Source organism: Stylophora pistillata, chromosome 7, assembly GCF_964205215.1.
Source record: "Stylophora pistillata chromosome 7, jaStyPist1.2, whole genome shotgun sequence".
NCBI classification, from domain to species: Eukaryota; Metazoa; Cnidaria; class Anthozoa; order Scleractinia; family Pocilloporidae; genus Stylophora; species Stylophora pistillata.
This window is the reverse complement of record NC_142525.1, coordinates 22,311,368-22,328,216: the sequence shown is the minus strand read 5'-3', so window position 1 is coordinate 22,328,216 and position 16,849 is coordinate 22,311,368. Positions and strand designations below refer to the sequence as shown.

Below are 16,849 nucleotides of genomic sequence, written 5' to 3'. Positions count from 1 at the left end.
GTGTACTAACGAATGTCACGAGTAATGCCGTAGCATTTTCACAACTGTTTCAGAAACCCTGCAGCAATTTACGGCCACATCTTTTTAAAATTTAAAATAAATTCAAGCTAGTCACAGCTTTTCGTAGCCGTGAAGCCGTATGACTAACAACACTCGGTTGCATGCGGATGAAATATTTTGCTGTGCATACAAAAATTGACCGTTTCCTTTTGTTGAAGGACCTCTGCCGGCCGTTAAAAATTATCCAGTGTTCAAAAAACCAAATGAGCGAAATAGAAATAACTGAATTTTATTAATTAGTCTTGCATTTTCTCCGAACATGACAGAAATGTTTCGTAATATGCTCACTAGATTTTTGTTTATGAAACCACAGGAGAAACTCGTGTTTCTTATAACGCTCAGTTATGCTTTACTTTCACTTGGTCACAGTTAACCATAACTGTGATCTTCATGTCTCAAATTTCACATAACATAGTATGATCATAACAAGAAAAAATAACAACTTGCTTTCTATGTTATATGCATATATAACAACTTATTCTGCTCAAAAAAGTATTGTTGCCAGTATTCTTGAACTATCAGTTGAAGTTTGCATGACTTTTGGGTAGGGGTTATACAATGTTGAGCAATTTCATACGGCGAACAAATCTCTACTCACTTGGAGGCCGTTTCATTTTCCGGAACGTGTTTTGGCGGAGGTAAAAAACTACCGTACTGTTCGGAGAGATGACGTTGTATTCCGTGATAATACGGACTTAAAGAAAACCACGAAGGCAATGGCAACGTGAATATGGCGAAAAAAAAATTAATGAGCAATACAATAGCGAAACACGTGCGTTTTAAAACTTTGTTCCCGTTTTTATCATCCCATAGAGAACAAAAACGTGAAATTACTAAATTTTACCTCCTCTCAGCGAGGAAACCCCGACAAGAATTTAGTCACGCTTTTACTTTGAACTCAACCTTATATTCACATGTTATGCCTAAGTGAAGATGTGGCACTGTCAGAAACGGTAAACGCACCTAGATTCTCTCGAAATTCTTTGGGGAAAAGATGGTTCGTTTTCTTGCATGTCGCCGTAATGAATTCCTTAACTCCCTAATTGAAAAAAGACGCGTGTAACCTTTATGCTTTCCCAAGAATCTTCTCTCGAGAGTACAAAAAATCACAATATTTTTAAAAGAATGACCGTTTTTGATCGCATTCTCACAAGACTTTTTCGGTTTGGGGCGTTTTGGGATCGCTTAGCTCTCAATGAATTACTTCCACGTGGTAGTCACTGTGAAACGATAGCAGCAGCTTAATTCTCTACGTGTTATTACACGTAGGGCAAGCCCACAACTAAGGCCAATTATAAGAACCTCAAAGCTTTTCTAGGACGGTAATTGTGATACCTGTTACTGTAAAACTGATACAGTTGAACCTATATTAAGTTATCGAAGTCCCGAATTTGTTTCCCCTTAATCACTATAATTTTCACCTCTAGTCCTTTGAGACAGTCCCAATGGCCTGTTTTTATTGTTCTTCACCTGCATTGAACGGTCACTTAAAGCGGGGCCACTCAAATAAAACTAAGAATAATCTTTCAAGTAAAATTCAATCCATGTTTCTCTCCAAAACTACTATAAGTAGTATTTTTAAGCGAGTTTTTGTGTAAGTGGTCAATTATGGTTTACAACGGCGTGTGTTTTTACATGTATTTTATATTAACCGCTTTCTGTGGAACCTGTTTTGAGCGGCCAGCCTGTATTAAAGCACTCGCCCTGCCATTCTCGGTGGGTGACCGCTGAATCCACGTTTTACTGTACTTACATTCGAACGAATTTGTTTTCGTATAGTTTTTGTCACTGTAAACATCCCCATTTCTCCAAATTTAGGATCTGTTAAAATTATGAAATTTAACCAAATACACCATTTTCATGAAGAAATTCTTTGAGGATGGAAAAGGCAATAATAATTTAATAATACCTTAAGGCTCAAATTACAAAAGGCGCTGCCGCTACATTCTAAACTGAGAACAGGACGAAAGCTGTGAGGAAAAGCTACAAGAAAACTGTTTAGCGAAACCTTCGAGTTCTATCTACTATGAGATCCAAGGAGTGCAAAAATTACCTGACGTAAATACATGGATAAACGAATGAATAAGTATATACATCAGTACAAAGTAATCGATGAAGGAACAAGTAATGTAATACGGGGTGACGGTCACTCAGCAAAGACTAGAGGGTTCCGGGAACAGGAAAATATCCGCTTAATTGAGTCTGTTCTGACCTAGCAATACATAGACAAAGAGTACGCCGTGATCGGAATTTACTAAGGCAATTGTAAGTGACAATATCCAGTGAAAAAGGTTTAAATGAGTCAATTTTTACGCGAAGTAAGAACTATATTGTCGTCTCGTCCTGCAACCGGCTGACTCTATCGAGACTGTCGTGTGACTGTTGCCATGTGCTCCTGCTAACTTTCAAACGAGAAGTGCTCCAATTAAGAAGCAAAAATGTTACAGAAACGACCCTGATTTTCTTTCAAATTTCTGTGAAAGACGTTTGTTCATTCATTAATTAAATTCAACTTAAAATTTTTATTTAAATCTTAAAAAAACTCCTTACCGCGGATTTGAGCCTCGATTGGGATTTTTTTTTTCTCTAAGACAATTACGAACATTTTCCTCTTCTTCTTATCGACTCCGAAAATGTGGGCTTGTCGCACGCACATCAACTTCAAAGCGAAGGGAAAAAAGTTATGAATAGATGCATAACATAAACGAAAAAAACTTGCTTGCTACTGTTGTATCAGCACTTGCGGAGGAAAAAAACAACAACTGCATATTTTTATAACCCGGCCGGCCGGCATAATGAGATTTGCTTGAAAGACAAAATTTGATTTACGTCGTTGCAGTTCCCGCTAGGGTAAAAGATAAAATAGAAAGAAGGTATGAAATTTTCTGGTTCATTAAAAGCGTCAATAGAAATTTCCGAAAGTGTAGTCGCGAAACGCCACCTCTGCATTAAAGGGGATTTTTTATTCAGCAATGAATTAAATATCGCCGTCTTAGTATCTATGCATGAGAGAATCTGCACTCCCAACGCATGGATGCTCAGCATAAAAAGAAAATGAATTCATTCTTACCCGACTGGGAGCTGTCCCGATCTGCAGGAAGAGTAGAGACGAAAGACTAATTTCGTTAGGTTAGTCACTTATGTAACGAGTTGTTGCTGTGTAGGAAAGTCAGTTGTTTTTGCGAAACTCTCATGAAGAAGATGTGATCGTGACGTCTCGTGACGTCGCCTTAGTGGTTTTACTGGGGATGCAGGGGAAGGGGCTGGGAAAAATACACACTTCCCCAACCAGATATAAGCCGTTTTGTAGGGAGGGGCTGTCAGGTTATTGAACACTTTAAAATGAGTGAAAGAGGCTCCAGGTTATGACAGTGAGAGTGTTTGGAAAGCCATGAAGAATACTTTGCCGGTGAAAAGTTTATAATGGTTTATATCTGAAGTTTTACCCAGAACATAAAAAAAGGCTAAAGGTTTTCAGAATCGCACCGGCACAAACTTGCCTGAAATTTCATAGATTTAGACACTCCCTCCCTCCCCCACCCCCCTTCCTCTCCCCCCCCATTGCACATGCGGGTAAGTTTGCTAAGGTCATGTGGTCATTTCATAACTGAGCGATTGTCTGAAGTCATTGGATAGCGTTGCCCGCCGTCATCATGTATCCCCCTTGGAAAAACATGTCAGGTGAGCCATTTGACGGAAACTCTCTCGCTGAAAAAAGTTATCGAGCTTTCAAATGGCCAAAGGCCAGTGTTTTTAGCCATTGCAATCCCCTGGCTTCAAAATGGGTTCCTTGCCTTAATTTAAGCCATAACGGACGGTGTTTCATAACTTGAAAATTACTTAACAAATTGTACACGTAACCTTCCTCCGGTAAAATTTGAAATGTAACCTGTCACCTGGTCCTCGTCACGTTTACTGGTGGTCACGGGTGCAAGCCGATCGTCAACTTCCCTCAAACTTACACATCTTACTTAACACATTTTTAATGATTGCATATATTAATTATTTCCGCTCGTGAGCGATTGGTTAGAATAATTAATTTTTCCATAGACATAATTTTTCCATAGAAAATAGCAATTCTTTTTCCATAGACCTAATTTTTCCATAGACAATAGCTGTGAGCCTTAAGGAACCCAAAGCCGTATTTTCGAGCTAAATAAAGGTTGCTGTGTTCATTATCTTCCAAATATATATGTATATTTTTTGAATCACGTGAAAAAAAAAACTACTTACAGTTACTGTGAAAAACTGTAGGAACAAACAAGCTTGTCTCTTTTTCTATTACAACGGCAGAAACTTTCTGAACTGATGAAAGGACTTCGATTGCATCGGACGCAAGGACTGAAAATTGGGGAATTTAATTTAAGGAACATTACTGGAAAGTTCCTTAGTTTGACTACTGAGGTGTCACTCGATCACATGACGTGTTCAAACCACTGGCGTGCAAATCGATCTCCTTATTCTCACACGCGGATTGGTTTGACCGGGGGGGGGGGGGAAACTGACACTCTCCAAGTCAAATTACTTATTTCCAAATCTTTCGTAAACGGCGAAGATCAACCTGGCCCAATATAGAATACCGCGGACAAAGTAGTCGCTAACTGCAACCAAAAGTGACCAAATATCAAAACACAAACAATTAAATGTTTCTTAAAGCTGAATTTTTTTTAATAGCGGAAGCTACAAAGTTCAAGTTTCCGCGGTGCTAGACACATCACCCAAACCCCTCATTGTGATAAAATGTCATGTGACGATGATAAAATGTTTTGCAATTTTCAGAAATATTTTTTTTAAGGTATAATGGCAAGTAATTAGAAATCCTGCTTTCACGCGCACGATTGAACAGGTAATACCTCACGCTTTAGATTTTATAGAAAGATTGAAACTAATAGACTGAAAACAATCATGCATATCTTTGAAATTTCTTTGACCTGACTCTTTTCCGCGGGCCAATTATCGATTTCTTTTAATTAGAGCATATCACCGCTAACAGAGGTCCTTCCCTGAAGTTTGTCTTTCAATTCCACATCCAGATGGCAATGTACGCTTCACTCCGGCTTACGCTGTGGAAGTTTTTGAAACACTCCATTATACAGTAATGTTGTTCGACGTAGTTTTTCAGTAGCCTGTACTTATTCCCTTTTTCAAGGCACGTTTCGTCAAGCTCCCTAGTACAACCATTCCTTTTGGTTAAAATTTGGTCTATGATCCTCTGGAGGTAAAATCCTCTCTAATTCGGCTGAATCTCACCGAAGCTGCTGAACAGTTGGGTCTCTCCATATTTCTTCTTTTTGCCTTATCCGAGACGTAACCGAACAAACCTGTTTCTTTGTGTGCGTTTTTTTTTTTTTTTTTTTTTTTTTCCATCTAACAGACATTTCGTCAAGAGCAAAAGTTATTTCCGGTCAGAAAAAGTCTTCTAGCCTTCAATCACAAATGCTGCACTCTAATTGGCTACGCTACTTGCTACCCTTCCGAGATAGATAGTGGGTAGAGTGACAGCCTAATAGCCGGCTACGGCTGTGAACAGATTAAAATGAAACACGAGTCTGTATTTTTATTTTTTTAAGTTTGAACGACTAGCAGATTTGTTCTGCAAAAAATAAGTTTAATCGCTCTTGCTTCCAACGCGTAATAGACAATTCGGGCCTCTGCCGAAGAAACTATCATGCAATGGAAATCTCGAGTTCATATTTCAATTGTTAATTAAAGGAGAGATCGCGTGCAAGTTTGAATGAAACCTTACACCGTCACGTGATAGGTGACCATGAATTTTAAGTAGTGTTGACGAGAACTCGTCGAGACGAAGAGAAATGTTTACGATATTAAAATACAGACTTTCGTCTTAAACTTAAAAAGCTTTTACTCACACCCAAAATATTTCTCTTAGTATCATCGGTTCCATTGGTGACGGAGATTATCTCATTTCGAAATGAATGTTTTTCGTTAGTCTCGCATTCTCTCCAAACAAACACGTGTTGTAAATACTCATTAGAATTTTGCCTGATGAAACCACGGGAGAAACACGTGTTTCCGATAACACTTTAGTTTATTTACACTTTTAAAACAATGCTTGCTTACAGTTAACCATAGCTGCTGATCTCCATGTCTCAAATTTCATATAGAATGATCATAACATGAAGAAATAACAACTTGCTTTCTATGATGTAAGTATATAAATACACTGGAATCATTTTTTCTGAAACTTGTGCCAGAAGAAAATGAAGCTAAAATGAAATAAAGAAATTGGCTTTATCTGGAGACAAGGTTTAACAAGAAAAAAAGCTTTATCCCAAGAACTACGAACCTCGATTGTACACTGATATGCCATTTCACCAATTTAAGGAAACAGATAATCCAAAACTTGATTTTCGCTCTGACGAGGGCCGGGCTAATATTCGAAACGTCAGCTTTTAAACTCTCCAATATACAACACAAACTCAGCTCCGTTGATATTGGCCAAATTATCTCATTATCAGTCCCCCACCGACACGGTTTCTTTAGAAACTTATCCCCAAATTTTTTTTACTTCCTTGAGGCTTAAAAAATTTTGGAGATGAACTTTCGAGTGAAAGATTTTTTAATGTTTGTCTTAAAAAGTTACCTGGTTATGCCTGTGTTGTTTTTGTTTTATCGTGCGCTTTATGATATCCATACTCTTCGCAGCTAATGCCGCAGGCTGTATTTGACGATTAGATGCCATGAACCAGTCTGCGAGCAAGACAGTAGCGCTAGCTGGAGGATAATAATAATATAATAATAATTTAATATTTATATCGCGCAAATTAACATGTCGATATGATCAAATGCGCATCACAACACTGTTCGGGGAACTTTGGCCAGACTGCATCAGCAGTTTACAAACAATCGAAGGAAACTTATTTGAAGATGCCCCCCTCCCCCCAATTCCCAGTAAACAGGCCAGACGACATCACAGTGATCTCGTGAGTGGGTTCTTTAACGTCCCCTGCCTAACCAAATTATCTAATTAATAGGATGTGTGTCTCCGCCGGCAGGGAGATTTGAGATCAGTCGAGGAGAGTTTTGCCGGGGTCTGGCACTAATAATGATCAGTGCTGGAAGACCCCTCGCCGTCTTGCGTTGCATAAAGTGTCGTACTTTCCCGTTAGCGAGGAAACGCTTGTGCCGGTGGGTAACCGCTTAAGACAGTTTTGACTGTACTTTCATTCGAACGAATTTGTTTGCATATAGCTTTTGCGTAAAAATAAGTGAAACATTTGAGGTACCATTTTTCAGTGCTTGATTCACTGAATCACTGTAGACATCCCCATTTCTCCAAATTTAGGTTTCAAGACTGTGGTCTAGCAGCACCCGGCGGCCCCTGGCGCCTTACTTTTGCTCTTGTGCGACTCAGGAATTTCAGTTTTTTCATACAAAGCATATGCTGGGCATCCTGGGAACGCAGGTTCAGAGCACTGGATTCCATTCAATTTTCCTTAGAGCACAGCCTTGGGATCTGTAAACATTATAATTAATCAAATATACAATTTTCATGAGGAAATTCTTCGAGAATGGAAAAAGAAAGAAAGCGGAAAGAAAGTCTTAAGCACTCTAGACAACAAATGTGTCTATTGACAATGATAAGGTTGAGTTCGGACGTCAGCATTATGAGGCGCCTCTGGCAGCCGCTTCAGCCCATGTAACGATCTCACCTTCCCGCCCATCCCACCCCAGGGGAGGACATCCACCACACAGTAACCTCGTGCGTGGGAAATTAACGTCTCCTACCTACGGTTTATTCGGCCTCAGGTTTATTATTATTATTTTATCCGGCCTACGGTTCATTCGTCCTTATCCGAGAAGACTAGAATATCTATCCATATTTCTTGATATTATAGAAAGGTAGTGAATTCTTCTCAGTTATTTTAAGACCATGAGAATGGGTCCGGCCGAGGCACGAACCCTCGACCTCCCGCACAGCAATCCGGTGCTCTAACCAATTGAGCTAACCGGGAGGCGGTTAAGCGAAAAAGGCGATAATGACTTAATAACAAGACTTTAAGGCTGAAATCACATAGGGTGCTGCCCCTACCGTAATTGTGAACTGAAACTAAAACGGGACGAAAGCTTTGAGGAGAAGCTAGAGGAAAACTGTTTAGCTAAACGAGTTCTATCTACTGTATGATTCAAGGACGGTAAAAAGTTTTTTCCATAAACGAATGAATAAGTATAAAGATTTATAGATGAAGAAATAAGTATTGCTATATACCTAGACTTTCACTCAACAAAAGGAGCACTGTGATTGGTTTATTCTTGGTCGCGTGCCCCCTAATGAGATTTAAATATATCCCGACCTGGATACAATTGCGCAGTTGTTGCCCGCGCGCCGAATAAACAGCATGCTATTGCCACATTATTGTTTAAGGGAAAGTCTAAATACTTAACAAAGCATTTACTTACGTCTCAGGAAACATCAGGACTCGAGGGAAAACAAAACTAACTGTTTCCCTCGGGACCATACACTAAGTGTAATACGGGGTGATGGTTACTCAGTAGAGGTTAGAGCGCTCCGGGAAGAGGAAAATTTCCTTGGGTGAGTTTGAGTTCTAGCCCAGAAATACATATATACAAAAGGTCCGCCGTGATGGGAATTTACCAAGGCTATCGATCGTAAGTGACAATCATTGGAAAAGGTTTGACTGGGAGCCGTTTCATGAGTTGACGTGAGTTCTTGCAGCTTTCTGATGAGAATAGTGCAGCATTTGAAGGATTTTCAACGTGAACCTTCATCTGCTCTTGCCTGACTAACAGGAATTATAGTTCACCACTAAATTTTCTCCGGTTCTTATTGGTTTAAATCGATCACGTGACGCGATAGTGTTCAGCCTATAGTGCCCGCCCGCGGAAAATACCCGGATGGATAGTGCCCGTCCGCGGAAAATACCTGGATTGATAGTACTCATCCGTGAAAAGTTTTGAATAGTTTGACGGCCGCGAAGTTAGGCAGATCGGAAAAACAGTGACTTTTCAATTCTGACAGGTATAACGTATTATTTAGCCAACGTACGGTTGCGAATTATTGACATTTGTGACAAGCTGTAGGCGCGAAAGAAAATTTATTGGTGAACAATAAAAACAATAGAGTGTTTATGTCTCGGAACTATCGGTCTGATAGTTGCCCCTTGGAATTTTGATGTTCTTAAAACTAGCATATTTGTTTTAAGTACATCAAATTTCCGCGGGGCAACTATCAGCCGATAGTTCCTCGACAGAAACACTCTATTGTTTAAATAGTTTTGGTGCACTTTCTCCGTCAATTAACTACCATGCTGCATGAGAAAAAAAGAGGAAAGTCTACCTTACACAACAAACGCGAAACTGCTTACTTTCACGTAGACTGACGGCAAAGCGCAACCGGGAAACGTGAAAAAATGGCGGGAAAATCGTGGTCACGTGGTCACTCCTACCGTTCTCGTTCCACGTGAAGGCGGCGCCAAATCTCTCTATTAAAATAATGAACGTTACATTGATTAATTCAACTGTAAACAAATACCTCATGTTTTAACTTTCTTTGTTACCTTTTGTGAGAGATTATGTTTTTAGGCCGCGTGTCAAGTTGTCAAGCCATTTTTAAGATAACACATTTGCTGCCACAATTTTACCTGATTGTCGTGATCCAACCATTTCCTTCCCTTCCACGTGTTGTTTTATAGGAGCCAAAGTTTATGTTCTTTTAGTCGGTAAAAGGTTTTTTTTTGTTAGAGTGAACAAGCACCGCTTTGAAGTGATTTCTCCGATTCTTTCGCCGTTTTGATAATTTGTTACCTCCATAGCGATCTCCCTCGACATATTGGCTTCAAGAACTAATATCTTTGAAGATGAGAACCAAAACAGTTTATGAACATCGAACAGGCCGAACGATTAGTGTTGATCTTCGTTTAATGTTGACTTGTATTTTGCAGATCGAGCTGCTCGTGTAATTATTAAATACTGAATTATACTAAAATTAAAAGCCTTGCCATCACGTGTTTTAAGAATATAGTTTTGCCTTCCACTGTCTTTCTGATGACTCTCCATCCAAAGTTAGATACGTTTTTGCTTCAGCTTCGATGCACCCTCAGTAACTGAATATATTTTGCTTTTGAGACCTCAAAAGAACTTTTTTACATGTAAGTTACGAGGTTTGAAGATACACAACTCTTATATATCTCGAAGAGAAACACTTGACAACTTCAAACAAAAGTAAACTTTTAGCCACTTCTGCTAAGAAATATTGATAAATATTAACGCAGACACGAAACTCGTTGAGCAGCGTTACAAGCCTTTCAAATACTTCTAAGTCATGACACATTAGCAAGAAATCCTTGCAGAAAGAAAAAGAGATTTCTGGTTGGTCGAGAAGAAAATTTGGCGGACTTGATAACGCACCGGAAGCGCAGGGAAAGCGCTCGTGCCAGTCCTACTCCGCATCACACATTGCTCGAAGATCGACCGCTCGTTTCATCGCTCAACCCCTCTCCGCCCTGATCGAGACTGTCGTGTGACTGGCGCCACTGAGAAGGTTATGTGCTTCTACTAACTTTCAAAAGAAGGTAAAACTTACAGTGCTCTGATTGAGCAACAAAAATGTTACAGAAACAACCCTAATTTTCTTTCACATTCCTGTGAAAGACGTTCCTTCAGGTATTGGATTAAAATTAACTCAAATTTTTATTTAAATCTTAAAAAAATCCTAATCGCGGATTTGAGCCTCCATTGAGATTTTTTTTTTCTGTGAGACACATTTACTCCTAACAATTAAGATAATTTTTCTGTTCCTTTTTTAACTCCGAAAATGTGGGCTTGTCGCAGTATCAACGTCAAAACGAAGATAAAAAAAAATTACGAATAGATAAAAAAATAAAAGAGCGAACTAGCTTGCTACTATTGCATCGGCACTTGCGGAGAAAAAAAAGAGTTTCGTTTGAAGAAAGAATTTGACTTACACATCCAAATCTCTGAAAATCCCGTTCCCGCTGAGGTAACAGATAAAATAGAAAAGACTATGAAACTTTCCGGTTAACAGAAATTTTCGAAAGTGTAATCGCGAAAGACCACCTTTGGCTCAACATGAAAATAAAGTGAACAAATTCTTACCCGATTGGGAGCTGTTCCGATCTGCAGGAAGAGTAGAGACGAAAATATAGTTTCTTTACGTTAGTCCCTTTTATAACGAGTTGTTGCTGTGTAGAAAAGTCAGTTATTTTTGCAATGGACCCTCATGGGAAAGGCATGACCGTGACGCAGTCTAAGTGGTTTACTGTTTCTCCTATATCTCACCGTTAGGAAGTAGATTTGGAAAGATACCCACTTTCCCAATTTGATATGAGTCGTTTTGTAGGTAGGGGCTGTTAGGTTACTGACCGCTTTGAAGTGAGTTTTAATACGACCCCTTTCCCGGTCTTTATAGAGTGAAATATAGAAAAAAATATTTTAAAACCTTAACTTTAAGAAGTGTTGCAACGATTTTCACTTTTCCTGTATAGTATTTAAACGACTTGCGGTTAAGCTTTCTTAAGTCATGTGATAATAACTGCGTGATTGCCTGAAGTCTCCAGGTAGCAGTGCCAACCGTAATCATTCACTATTCGATGCGGGATAAGCGTTGGAAAAACATGGCAAGTGAGCCACTTGACGGAAACATTCTCATTGAAATACGTTATCGAGCTTCAAACAACAGAAGGCCAGTGTTTTCAGCCACTGCAATCTCCCGGCTTCAAAATGGTTCCTTGCCGTGACTTACGTCGTAATGACCGGTGTTGCATAACTCAAAAATTGCGTAACGAACTGTACGTGACCTCCCTCGTGAGAAATTTGATATGTAACCTGTCACTTGGCCCTCGTCAAGTTTACTGATAGTCATGAGTTACACGTGCAAACTGATTGTCAACTTTCCTCGAGCTTTCACATCTTACACATTTTTATTGATGATAGTACACATATTTCCACTCTTGAGCGATGGGTTTAGACTTGAGACAAAAACGAACTTGAATTAAAACACACTAACAATAACCTTCATTTGGTGTAACAATTTGTTCGGATATTTGATTTGTCCGTGGATTTTCTGAGATTGAAGCTCGAAGAAAATCGTGAGCTTCGAGGAAACTATCATGTTTAAGGACAAACGGTAAAAGCACATTTTCGAGCCAAATATAGGTTGCTGTGTTTAATATCCTTCAAATAAATATGTAATATTTTTTTAATCGCGTGAAAAAAATCCATTACTGACAGTTTGCCTTGAAAACCTGTAGGAACAAACAAGCTTGTCTCTTTCTTGTTACGAAGGCAGAAACCTCCTCAGGTAATAAAAAGACTTCGATCGCATTGGATGCAAGGACTGAAAATTAGGGAATGTAATTTATGGAATTTTACTGAGAAGTTCCTAAGTCCAAGTAAGGTGTCCTATTCTGTCACATGACGTGTTCGAACCAGTCGCGTGCTAATCGATTTCTGGTGTTGAGTCCATCTATGCTCGCGAGCACGCGAGGATTGGTTTGATCAACTGGGGGAAATATGTTGACACTCTCAAAGTGAAATTACTTATTTTCAAACCTTTCGTAAATGGCGACGTTTTAACTTCTCTATTGCGAGAAATTACCTAGCCTGGCCCAAAAAGTTCCTGCTTTAAGGCGGACGATTGAAAAAAAAAAATAATACCTCAACCTAAAGATCTTATAAAAGATTGAAAGTCATGATAGGCTGAAAACAATCACGCACATCTTTGAAATTTCTTTGAGCTGATTCTCTTCCGCGCACCAATAACTGAGCGTACCACCGCTAACGGAAACTACCGTGCAATGGAAATCTAGTGCCGCACATTTCTATAGGAAAGTTGGCGTGCAAGTTCGAATGAAAAGTTACACCGCATTTTGCATTACGTAATAAGTGACCGTGAAATAAAATGTTTACAATATTAAAATATAAATTCTCGTCTTAAACTTTAAAAGCATTCACTCACACCCTTTTTAGCAAAATATTTGTCAATATATTATCGGTTCAATGGGTAATGGAAACCGTTTTCACTTTTTCTCGGAAACATTCACCCATTATATTGGTAGGTCTAATGCACCAAAGTAAGACATAACTGAACTGTTACTAGAAACCTTGAAATGGCTTTCTTACGGAAAACAAAACGCAAATCACGCACGAGTGTTCCAAGAAACCTGATATGCCATTAATAAGACACGGGAAGAAGAACATTTCTCTGTTCCCTCCCGTGCCCCTTCCCACTTGACCACCCTTGACCCTGGTCAGGAGAAAGATAACCTCACTCACCCCCCTGTAATGTCTGAAGCAATCCTCGTGGGAGCGGGGCTGGCGCAGTGGTGAGAGCACTCCGCCTCCCACCACTGTGGCCTGGGCTCGATTCCCGGACCTGGCGTCACATGTGGGTTGAGTTTGTTGTTGGTTCTCGTCCTTGCTCCGGGGGTTTTTCTCTGGGTCCTCCGGTTTTCCTCCCTCCGCAAAAACCAACATTCCAGATTCCAATTCGAGATCGATCTGGAACAGTGGACAAAGAAGAGCTACCCAGTGAAATGTCTATTGCTAAATTATTTATTATTTATTTATTATTTAATATACCCTAAAGTAGTAGTAGAAATAAGGCCTGAAAAAAATTTCAGGCCCGTACGGGATTTAAAACCACTGACCTCTGCAATACCGGTGCAGTGCTCTACCAACTGAGCTAACAAGCCAACTAGCAACTGGGAGCTGGTCATTATGTTGGATAAAATTTATAGTGAAATGTTCAGCAGGCAACCGTGGACGATACTCCTACTGTTGTACGTTGGATCAGCGATGATCTGATCGACCCAAAATAACGAATATGAAATATAAATATAGAGGCAAGACCGATACAACGTAGATAAGTAAATTTTAAGACGGAGCACTATATTTCGGCTGGCCAAACCAGCCTTCTTCAGGTGAGGTGGGAATTAACAGAGAATTGGGGTGATGCTTCATAGCTAGCTGTATGATGTAACAGCGGAAATATGTAAAACTAATTTGATTGACAATGAGATAACAATAAAAATAGAAAAAGTGAGCTTATCGCCTTTGAAAAAGTGTTTTCCAAGAGAGACTCGATACGCAAGGCCAGGGAAGCTATTTTAATTTCAAGAGGCAACACTATTTATCCAGATGGCCTTAACGCTCGCGAAGAAATGTATTAGTTTCTAGTTATTTATCCAATTTACCTTACTTCATTTCTATTTTTGCTCACTATTTCTATTTTTATTGTTATCTCATTGTCAATCAAATTAGTTTTACATATTTCCACTGTTACATCATACAGCTATCTATGAAGCATCACCCCAATTCTCTGTTCATTCCCACTGCACCTGAGTTGGTAAGATCCAAGTCAATGTAACTTAGCTCCAAGTCAACAAGCTTCAAGAGCATCAAATTCCCATCCTACTCATCCTTCACTGCCACTAGATGATTTGAATGATGACTTTGTGTTAGATCTGCCTGATGATCTGGATATACCACAGAATAAACTACTAGATGAACTTAAGGTTACTATGCATGATGCAAATAAGATAGAAGAAAATACCAGGGATCAGCATAATTGTAAAGCTTGGACTGAAGAACGCAGGTATAGATTTACAGCCTCAAATTTTGGAAAGATGTTGAGAAGAAAAAGAAACCATGAGAAGTTTTGTAATGACATGCTGGATGTTAAACCATTCAGGTCAGCAAGTACTGATCATGGTATTAAATATGAGGCTGTTGCATTACGAGAGTACAAAAAACACATGTATGGAATTGGACACCCAGTAAAAGTGGAAAGATCTGAATTCTTTGTATCACCAAAACTGTTTTTCCTTGGATGCACCCCTGATGTGAAAGTTGTTGATATTTCATGTCCTGAAGATCAGTATGGTGTTGTGGAAGTAAAATTTCCATGTTCAAAGTTCAGTGTTTCTCCAGCAGAAGCCTGTAGTGACCCTAACTTTTATCTAGAAATTAAAGATGGGATACCCAAACTAAAAAAGGACCATGTTTACTATGATCAAGTCCAGGGCCAAATTGCCCTCACCGGTGCTAAATGGTACGAATTTGTTGTGTACACAAGCAGGGGGCTTAGCATTGAAAGGATTCATTTTGATGAAGAGCTCCGGAACACAGAGCAATACTGGAACACACCTATTTTCATTACTTTTTGCCAGCTGCAGCAAAAAGGAAATATGGTAGGCAACAACAAACTCCAGGATCTAGAACTGAACTACATCACACAGGTTGAACTCTGGATCTAATTTTGAACTCTGATTACTTATTCAGCCTAAATTTCAACTTAACTTAATAAATTATTGTGTGAGTCAATCATGCATATTTTGTGAACTACCTAACAACTACGCCCCAGTCTGGTGTGTCATTTTAAAAAAGGTATACAAAGTACGAAAATGTGTAATAGTGTTGTACTGTAAAACTTGTACATGTGAGTGAATATGGCAGCCTTTAATATACCAGGTGATGTTCATAATTTTATTCTCCAGCAGTTGAAATTTCATAGTAACCTTACAAGGTTTCCCCTTTAGCTGCTAGATCTGCCGATGGAATTTGCACTGGCCAATTACTTACACACTGATGACAGGCTTTTGTAAATTACATAATACAGCACATACTGTCCACATTTGGTTAACCTCACCAAATAAGTTCAGTGGGACAATTCCATCCCAGATGCGAAAGTTTTTTATTTTACTGATAGCTCTTTCAATATGGACCCTCAGAGAGACAATTGATTGCGTTTTGATAACATCTGGGCTCATCTGTCCCTGAGATCCTAAGAATGGAGGAATGTTCAGCCCAACGCCTGGAGGGAGCAGGTCCTGCACTGTAAATCCCTTGTCTGCCATTACTCAATCTCCATTCTCAAATTTTTGATCTAAAATACCACTGCGTAGAACAATTTCCCTGTCTGAGATGTGTCCAGTGTAAAGCTGGCTCACAAATGAGAGTGCCCCAACCAGGGTTATTCCAACAAGGGCTTTCAGAGTGGTGTTATTTTTATAGGTACTAAAAAGTTCACTATTTAAACGAAGGCTGCAAGGCATTTGGCATTTAACCTCGGTGCAGTCTATTATTATTCTAGTAGAGGGATACTTCTCTTTAAACTGCTCTGGCATGTGTTTGTTTACCTTTTCTCTACAGGGTGACATGGGTACATCAGTTAGCCTTAAATATAAAAAGTTGACCAAGGTTATTATTATCCTGCTTATTGTAGCTTGAGATATTGCATAGAGATGAGCAAGATGTTCCTCTGCAAAACCTTGTCTTAATCTATAAAAAGTAATAAAAAGTTCCTCCTTTGGATGCAGCGACCTTGGTCTTCCAGGCTTTGGAAATGTTTCCATGTATTCATTATTTTCACTAAGAACAGTTGTATCCTGGCCTGTGCATGATGAGTGCCAATACTGAATATTTCGCCATTCTCACCAGGGTCGCAGAAGTTGTACAACGCATCAAATATTTCGTCACTAGCGAATCCGGTGTTGAACCCCAAAGACTTACAATTTCTAAACCGATCTAGGAAAAAGATTTCTTCTCCAACTCATCATACTGGGACGTCAAGTTGACAAGTTGTTGTTTTACTTCATTCAGTTCTAACTCCAGGGCATTTGTTTTCTCCTTTTGTTCGTCAAGTTTATACATCAACTCCACAACTTGTCTTTTCAGTTCAGACATGCTTTCTTCTTGCGAAGGTTTACACTCTTGAAAAGTACAATCGACCTCAAGGACTTCGTATACCTCGTCATTGTTTAAGCTACTATTACATGTATTTACTTCG

At 39.3% G+C, this 16,849-nt stretch overlaps 1 long non-coding RNA gene and 1 pseudogene across 1 annotated transcript; one reads left to right on the top strand and one right to left on the bottom strand.

Moving 5' to 3' along the window:
- Positions 1-6,587: 6,587 nt before the first annotated feature.
- On the bottom strand, positions 6,588-11,234 carry LOC148727111 (uncharacterized). Its single transcript, XR_015990168.1, has 4 exons — positions 11,158-11,234; positions 9,408-9,524; positions 7,308-7,537; positions 6,588-6,795 (listed from the first exon to the last, which is right to left on the bottom strand). It is a non-coding gene; the product is annotated as an uncharacterized LOC148727111 (long non-coding RNA).
- A 1,825-nt stretch (positions 11,235-13,059) lies between these two features.
- On the top strand, positions 13,060-15,384 carry LOC111329856 (uncharacterized; annotated as a pseudogene).
- Positions 15,385-16,849: the final 1,465 nt, after the last annotated feature.